Source organism: Solanum verrucosum, unplaced genomic scaffold (assembly GCF_900185275.1).
Source record: "Solanum verrucosum unplaced genomic scaffold, falcon-dt-bn FXZP01000163.1, whole genome shotgun sequence".
Classification (NCBI taxonomy): Eukaryota; Viridiplantae; Streptophyta; class Magnoliopsida; order Solanales; family Solanaceae; genus Solanum; species Solanum verrucosum.
This window is the reverse complement of record NW_026020379.1, coordinates 497,069-506,675: the sequence shown is the minus strand read 5'-3', so window position 1 is coordinate 506,675 and position 9,607 is coordinate 497,069. Positions and strand designations below refer to the sequence as shown.

The window sequence follows — 9,607 nt, the reverse complement described above, 5'->3', positions numbered from 1 at the left end:
ATAATAATTTTCTAATACATAATGAGTTATTCTTATAATAGTTGTCAAATGTACTATATTTAAATTATTTTTTCTTAAATACTAGAGTGAATAGTTTCAACATTCTAAAGGTTTCATTGTTTAGTGATATGTAAGATTCAAACAATTGTATTTCAACATTATAATACCAAAATTAAATACACCTAAAGTTCGAGCAATTTCATAACATTGGAATCAAGTCTTATATAATCATGAAATAAAACTATACAAAATTAAATCAAATTGAGTGTTATCTCTTGTGAAAATTATCTAATAAGGAACAACGAACTCAAAACAAGAAAAAGCAAACCTCGAATTCAACCTTTATTTGTGAGTGAAAAATATAAAGTGGGGGGTGATTTTTCTTTTCCTTTTCCGTGAGATCTTTTTTTTTTGTGTATTGATTTTTTGGTGAATGTTGTACGTGTTGGTTGTAAATACAAAATAGGAGTGTTGTATGGTATGAATATTTTTTTTTGTGTTCTGCTTCTCTCTCTTCTTAAATTTTTATAATTTAGTAATTTTTTTTCTCTTGTTTTTCATGTTTTCTTTTTATAATATTTGTTTGACTTTCTATTAAATGTTTATGTTATTCTTTTCCTTAAAATAAATTTAGTTTTAAATCTTTTTTTTTTACGTTTTGTTTCCCTTTTTTTTGTTTATATTTTTCTTTTGACATTCTGTACATTTTGTTTTATTTTTTATTTTTTATCTATTTTAATTCAATTTGTTTTCTTCTCCTTATCCTAACAAGTTTATTATTATTATTTTTTGTTAGAACCCTAAATATCAAGACAACACACATATTGTAGCATAAAACATGGCTTAATACTTTTCTAAATACGATCAAACAAAGAATTCATTCAACTTAGTAAGACACAAACATAAAAACTTTGATAATTAATTAAGGAAAAAGAGCGAGGAATGGACTCTTAAGCATGTAAGAAATACTTACATGTCATATAGCATGTTCGAATATATTTCAATACACAACATTAATAATATTAACAGATTAAACACATACAAAATTTGAACAACTTCAATATATTGAAATTAATTCTTGCACAATAATGACATAAAATTATGCAAAAAATAAAATACAAATAAATGTTACATCTTGTGAAAATTAGTTAACGAGAAGAAAGGACAAATAATCAGGAGCCACGAACTTGAAACCGCGAAAACAGATTTCCAGATCTTCAATCACAATGTGAGAAAGTACAATGTATGTATTGCTTTTTTAATTAATGCCTATATCTCTGTGTGTGCCTTTTATGTGTGTGTCTTCTTTTACTTCCTGTACGTATGTAGGTGTATGTATATAGGTGTTAGGATAGGTGTAGGTGTGGGGTAGTGGGTTGTATTGTGTGGGGTGTGGAATGTGAAGGAAAACGTGAGGGAGTGGGAGGGGAAGTTGAGAGAAAATGGGAGTATAACTTGCTGATGGTTTTCTTTTCTTTTCTTATTTATTTTTTAATTTTTGGAAAATAAGTCAAAAGCTTTTTTTTTTTTTAGTTTGTTCTCCTTTTCCCTTTTTTGTTTTCTACGTGTAGTATGTTTTGGATAGGAGTAGGAGTGGGGTAGGTTTGTTAGATTATTTAGGTTATTTTTTATTTTTATTTTAGTTTTATTCTACTTTTAAAAGAATAATAACTAACTACAAATAATAAATTATAATAACATATCAACTAATTATTTAAAATTAATAAAAATCTAAGAAAAAGTCAACTAGCTATATATTTAAAAAAACAATTAAATAATACTAGCTTATTTATAAAAACTTAATTTCAAATATAGATTTTTTGTAATCTTTCATTTCTTTTTAAACAATTGACAATAAACTTACCTTAAAAAGTGATTCTATTTTGTTCTTTTCAAATCTTTTAAAATAAACTTAATAAAATAAGAGAAAAGTCAAAATATTTAATTTATATTTATAAACATATTTCAGCTCTAAAAATGGTGTAAAATTTTAAGTTCGGTCAAAAATTACGTGTCTACAGTTTGCCCCTCTTTGACTGAAAACACGAAGAGTTTTCAGACAAAGAAGTAGACAACGTGACAAGTTTTGAACGGACTCTTATTCGAAAAGAAAAATATGCGACCGAGACCTAGTTTTGGACATCCTACATATCCTAGGTTATAGGGGAATCAGGTCACGTGTAGTTCAAGGAGATGAAATGATGAGTTGGAAGTCAAGTGAGGTCCCCTTGAGGCTCCAGTTCGCGACTCCTATTGTTACATGAATATAAAAGACAAAAAACTTAAAGGAAATACAAGTACACGACCCTATCTGTGTAGCTTCTCTTGAACCTTGACTTGAGTCTTCGCGCTTCTTGAGTTATGAGATATTGATTTTCATCTCAAATGAGTTCAAAGGTAAACGTCTTTCTCCAGGTAGTTTCCTTTTACTGGTACTTGGTTATTGACTGTGTTTTTTTTTTTTAAGAATGAGCTGCTGCTTCTTCAATCGAAATTGATCTTGAAAATTACACTCTTTTCCATCCAAGATCCTGAGCTGGAAATGTGGATTGACCCCATTCTTTCACTAGATTCCTGAAATTAAAGCAAACAAAAATAATAACACAAAATTTTGCCCCAGTTTAATATAAGAAGATTTTGTGAGAGAAATAAATGATGGTGCTTAGCTTTAAATCGAGACTTTGAACGATTCGAGCTTTGTCATGATGTACTCTTTAGAGGGTTTATGCGTGTTTACACCAACTCCATTCTTCATGATGAACCGGTTAAATAAAATTATGTTAGTCTAGTCCTATTATCCAGAAGGGTCCTTGCTATACTACGTCCCATTATTCAGGAGGGTCCTTGCTATATACGTCCCATTGTTCAGGAGGGTCCTTGCTATACTACGTCTCATTATTCAGGAGGGTCCTTGCTATACTACGTCCCATTGTTCAAGAGGATCCTTGCTATACTACGTTCCATTGTTTATGATGGTCCTTGCTATATACTACGTCCCATTATTCAGGAGGGTCCTTGCTATACTATGTCCCATTATTCAGGAGGGTCCTTGCTATACTACGTCCCGTTGTTCAGGAGGGTCCTCGCTATACTACGTCCCATTGTTCAGGAGGGTCCTTTCTATATACTATGTCCCATTATTCAGGAGGGTTTTTGCTATACTACGTCCCATTGTTCAGGAGGGTCCTTGCTACACTACGTCCCATTATTCAGAAAGGTCCTTGCTATACTACGTCCTATTATTCAGGAGGGTCCTTGCTACACTACGTCCCATTATTCAGGATGGTCCTTGCTATATACTACGTCCCATTATTCAGAAGGGTCCTTGCTATACTACGTCCCATTATTCAGGAGGGTCCTTGCTATACTACGTTCCATTGTTCATGGTGGTCCTTGCTATATACTACGTCCCATTATTCAGGAGGGTCTTTGCTATACTACGTCCCATTATTCAGGAGGGTCCTTGCTATACTACGTCCTATTGTTCAGGAGGGTCCTCGCTATACTACGTCCCATTGTTCAGGAGGGTCCTTGCTATATACTACGTCCCATTTTTCAGGAGGGTCCTTTCTATACTACGTCCCATTGTTCAGGAGGGTCCTTGCTACACTACGTCCCATTATTCAGGAGGGTCCTTGCTATACTACATCACATTATTGTCCTTGCTACACTACGTCCCATTATTCATGAGGGTTCTTGCTAGACTACGTCCCATTATTCATGACGATCCTTGCTATACTACGTCCCATTGTTCAGGAGGGTCCTTGCTACACTACGTCCCATTGTTCAGGAGGGTCCTTGCTACACTATGTTCCATAGACTAATAAGACAAACAAACACTTACGTAATATGCACTATAATTCTTGTGCAATGTTGCTATTTAGCTCTTCGTAGACTAAATTGAACATCTAGGTTTTTGGATCTTTGATCTCGAAATAACTTGTGCCCCTGCTTCAACAAAGAAAATTTGTGAGTTTCAAAACATGGTGGTTGGTTTGTGGTTATGCCTTTTGATGAGGATTGCTCAAGTACTTATTGTGTTTTACATTTTTCCAACCGCCCAATGCTTGTTATTGATTGATTGTATTTTCACCCAAATTTGCTCATTTTGAGGGACTTAAATCCAATATTTGCCTTTATGTCATGACACTCATTGTTTACCTTTCATCAAATCATGGACTTCTTCTGAATCCAAAACTTGCCGACAGATGATAACTCATTGGCCTGATGCTTTGCCTTGTACAAATTTAGAGTTGGTAACAAGTCTTGAAATCCTTTCTTACTTTCTTGACATAAACTCGACTCAAGGACATATGAAACAAAGCGATGAAACGTGGAAGAAAAATATATACTACACGAGAATAGCAAAAAATGATTCGATGAAGACTCTCTTTTAGAAAGAGAAAGAAAGAAAAACTTATCTGAGTGTGGTAGCCGACTCTACTGATCATGACATGCAATTTGAATTGATTACCCGATTTGTCCATCCAATCTATTCATCAACCATTATTGATCATCTAATCTTGATGTGGAGTTCCAACTACTTGACGAAGTCATAACTAATTTCAAACTCTTATTCGCCTTATGATGTCCATGGGGGTTTTTGCCACTAAAATTCTTTCACTTTGAATCCTTCAACTCACATTCGCCTCATGGTGCCCGTTTATCCTTCAACTCACATTCGCCTCATGGTGCCCGTTAGGGTTTCACAAATAAAAACTCTCTTATTCTTATTTCTCTCAACTCACATTCGTCTTATGATGCCCAGTTAGGGTTTTCACTAATAAAACTCTTTTTTTTATTTTTTTATTTTCACAACTCACTTTCGCCTTATGATGCCGAGTTAGGGTTTTCACCAATAAGACTCTCTCATTTTTGTTTCTCTCAACTCACATTCGCCTTATGATGCCCAGTTAGTATTTTCACCAATAAGACTCTCTCATGGTTTCATCATTTGTACCCTTAACATACTTACTCTTGACATTTCAAAGGTTGATCCAAATGTCTTTCTTTGATTGAAACACAACTTTTATACAAGGTTAGAAAGAAATGACAAGATGAAGGCTCAAATACGACTTTAAATGATGGGATTGACTTCAGCTTTGGGATAGAAAAAAAAAAGACTTTTGCCCCAGTTTTTTTACAAATATGGAATTTTGGAATTTTTATTTGGTTAGACCGAACCCCATGTCAGGGTTACCTACGTATCTTATCGAAATAAGAATCAGGTCAAACGTAGTTCATGTTGATTGATTTTATTTTTTTTAATTATGGAAGAGCCAAGGAAGCAGAAGAACCAAGGAAGTAAATTAATTCTCAACAAGGGTGACAACATATGAATTAATACTTAGACACAGAACCAAGAATTTCCATTACATCAACCTTTGAAATGTCAAGTCCAAACATAAAGGTTTCTAATACCGAAAAATCACATCATATAAAATATCTCTTCACAACATCAACATTGATGACTATTTCTGTCATTTTGCCCTTTATATCTACTAAGTAAAGAGCACCATTGGATATTACCTTCTTTACAATGAATGGTCCTTTCCAATTTGGAGAAAACTGGCCTTTGACTTCAGCCTGGTGTGGCAGAATATGTCCCAACACTAATTGACCCTCTTCGAAACATCTGGGACGCACCTATTTGTTATATGCTCGTGCCATTCTTTTCTGGTACAATTGTCCATGTCATACTGATGTGATTCGCTTCTCATCAATCAAACTTAATTGCTTCAAACGTGTTCTGATCCACTCATCATCATCAATTTCAGCTTCTACAACAATCCGCAGGGATGGAATCTCGATCTCTGCAGGTATAACTGCCTCAGTCCCATATACCAGCGAATAGGGGGTGGCACCCACTGACGTACGAACTGTAGTGCGATAACCCAACAAAGCAAAAGGCAACTTTTCATGCCATTGTCGAGAACTTTGCACCATTTTACGAAGTATCTTTTTTATATTTTTGTTGGCAGCTTCTACAGCCCCATTTTCTTTTGGGCGATATGGAGTCGAATTTCGATGTTCAATCCTAAATTGACGGCATACCTCTTGCATTAAGTGACTGTTGAGATTTGTAGCATTATCGGTAACAATTGCCTTTGAAATACCAAATCGACAGATGATGTTGAAATGAATGAAATCCACCACGACCTTCTTGGTCACTGACTTGAAAGGTACTGCTTCCACCCACTTTGTAAAGTAATCAATGGCCACCAGGATGAACCTATGACCATTCGATGCTTTTGGTTCTATTGGTCCAATCACATTCATTCCCCATGCCACGAAAGGCCATGGAGCAGACATCACATGTAACTCGGAGGGAGGAGAATGTATCAAATCACCGTGTATTTGACATTCATGACATTTACAAACAAACCGTATAGAATCTATGTTGAGACCCAATTTTGAACCTCCACATTATAGGTTAATCATCGAGCTTCTTCAATTTCAAACGATTTTAAATAATTAGTTTTATAAAATTTCAAATAAATAAATAATAATAATAATAACAATATAGTTCGCAAGTTATTTTAAATAGTCTTGTCACTTTTTATAATTTTTTAGATAATATATATCTTTCACATAATTATGTATATAATTAGTATATTTTATGAATATTCAAAAATGATCTCAAAAGGATTTTATTTTCATTCTAGTTTAGTTTACAATATAGTTATAATTCTAAGTCATTTGGTTTATATGTAAATTAATTATTTTATTTAGTCAAGATTAAGAAGTTCTTTAGTTAATTATATTAATTCGTCTTATTTTAGTTTAGCCGAAGTCATCAAGTTAACTCAAATCGGCTAAATTTTAAATTTAAGGTGGCTAATTTTGCAATTCATTTAGCCACTTTTCATACAAATCTTCCAACCCCCTTTAAGCCCAATTTGACAAATTAAGACTAGATTTGGGCCTCTTTTTAATTTTTCAGTGGCCCAAGTTTGATTCCAAACAACAATCCCAACCAGCCCAACAACCCATTCCCACAAAAGAAACCCAATTCAATTACGATACAATAACATTAGCATTACCAAAAGAACTAGACGACCCCTGCATCTTCTTCACGCGAGAAATGATACAACAGCAATGCATGCCAAACTTGACCTCACCCCATACTTGCTTTCGTCTTCTTTACGCCTAAAATCACCGAAATCACGGAGAACCCATAGACGTGATCATCTGCGAAAACCCATACCCTAGCAGTCCATAATCGATCACCTCGTCCCCTTTGTCAGAAACCTCCATACTTCCTACTGTTTGCCTTTGAAAAGAGGAAAGAGTTCAAAAAAAGTTTTGAATTGTTGCTCGTCTTCCCTCCTAAATCGACCCCTTATTTCCTTTATATAAACCTCCTATCCATCGGTGTTGAAGGGGGGAGAAAAAAAAAGGGCGGAGTTTCGAGTTTGAGTTCTTTAACAATAGTAATTTTACACTTAAAATTTGATTTTAGCTTTCTTGTTCTAAGTTCTGAGAAGGTCCCTGCTCAATTTTCTTGGTTTGCTATTTGTATTTGGATTTTGTGGTGGAAGAATCGCTGCCCTCTCAAGCTGGTCGTCTCTGCTCGCTGCTCCAAAGAAGGTAACTTGGCCTTCTCTTACGTTCTATTTTCGATACGGTGTGCTATGTATTCGATACTTGGTATGGAGTTTGTTATTAAGAACGTTTGGTTCCTTCGCTTTAAGTTTTTATTTTAGTATCGTTTTCCTGTGAATTTTTTAACAGTAAGCATGATTCAAGCATCAATGAAATCACTTTAGTATTATATGTTGGTCGTTATGTTCAATAATTCGAATTTGTATCCATATAACTAGTTGAATCTCTGCCTCGCTTAGCTTGAAGTGATTTGTTGTTCATTCGGTTTCAATTTGAATATGCTGCTGTATAAGTTCTATTTCTTCACTGCTTACCTATAGTCTTGGTTGTCTTCCCTGTCATTTTGATTCACCTTTATAGATTCTCGTCCATGTTAGTTTAATCTCGTAGAGTTGATTTCGGTTCTCACATAGCTTGAATGATATCCATGTCTATTTTGATTTTTAAATCATGATATTAATTTGATTTACAACCTTGCTGCCAAGTTTCCTCATTCTTTTCTTTTCACCCTTGTTTGTGTGCGAGTAAGTCGAAAGAAAATTGGTTTTCTTCAAAATTAATCTTTGTGTTTTAAGAGCTCTTGGTTGTTGTTTTTTTTTCTTTTTCTTGTCATCCTAAGCTTGTTCCTCGGTCTATTTTTTAGATCATAGTTTGTCTCTGGTTCATTCTTGTTTATGTTTCAATTTGGCTAAGCTTGACTTACTCATGATTTGCTCTATATTTTTGGCCATCTTCATGACTAGTATTGGATAGAACTTAGTTGGTTTTTTTTTAGTGCTAAATTTATTGGATTTCTTCCTGTCTAGTATTGGATGTGTTCTTCTCTTGGAGTTTATTTCACTTTGTCACTGTATTCATGCACTTAGTTCATATATCAATAATGATGTAGGAATTTTGCCAATTTCTTGTTAATTAGTCTTTTAGTGGAAGTATAGAGTGGAAGTCAGGAACTTGATACTGATATATTTGCTTACTCTATACTTGCATTATTGTGTTATGGTTGCATTTTATCTCTTATGAAAAAATGATAAATTCGTTAAATCGTTGGTTTATTGTTGATAAACAATATCTTTGGTAGGATATTTGATACTTGAATCTGGTACATATGAGTTTGATGTCGGGATTTTGTTTCTCAGCTCTATATCTAAGTCTTGTTCTTTAAATTTATGCATGGATTATCATATGCTTCTTTCCCTTAATTAATCTGTTCATTGAACTAAGTGTTATTACTATTTATTTTCAAGCTATTAGATGCTCAAAAATGTCGATTTGCTTACATGCTTACATTATCTAGAAAATGCTAATATACTGGGTTGTCTTCATTATTATTAGCCTATGACATTTTTTTTCTCTTTAAAAGATTTGTTTGCTGATATGTTACATGCTTTAGGGAGTAATATTAATCGTCTTCTTCTTATTATTTTTTCTCCGCAAATGCTAATTTTTTTTTATTTGTTCTTTGACATGTGATACCAATTCGAGTTCACTTTGGACTCATTCCTTGCATTTCTTTGAGTTGAAGTCCGTCTTTGAGTCAGCATCATCTGTGTTCAAAGCCCAAGGAATAGGCTGCTTACAGATTCTGGAAAGCCCCAAAAGGGGTTGTATACATTCTGTATACATGGTATGCAACAATAGTATGCATGATTTGCAATGCTAGGGACTAATATACAGGCTAAAAACGTGAGAATATAGAGCTAAGGCGAAATACAGGTGTTCGGAAGTAAGATATACACGAAAAGAGCTGACATACATGCCGATATACACTGATATACAGTTGATGTATACAAAAAGGAATTTGGTTAAGATAAAAAATTCCAGCGAAATCGGCCCAAAAGAAGGCCCAAATTCAATTTCTCCCTTACGCTTTAATTATTTAATTGTGATTATTTATTGTTCGTTGTTTAACTCTAAACTTTATAATTTTTAATTAACTTAATTAGATTCCCCAAAAGACGAGTTACTTTCTTTGTGTTGGTTTGCTTTGAATACCCTTTTTTTA

The 9,607-nt window shown here is 33.9% G+C and overlaps 1 pseudogene; it reads left to right on the top strand.

Moving 5' to 3' along the window:
• The first annotated feature begins 3,129 nt into the window (after positions 1 to 3,129).
• LOC125839003 (uncharacterized) overlaps positions 3,130 to 9,607 on the top strand; it is a 58,217-nt pseudogene continuing 51,739 nt past the window's right edge.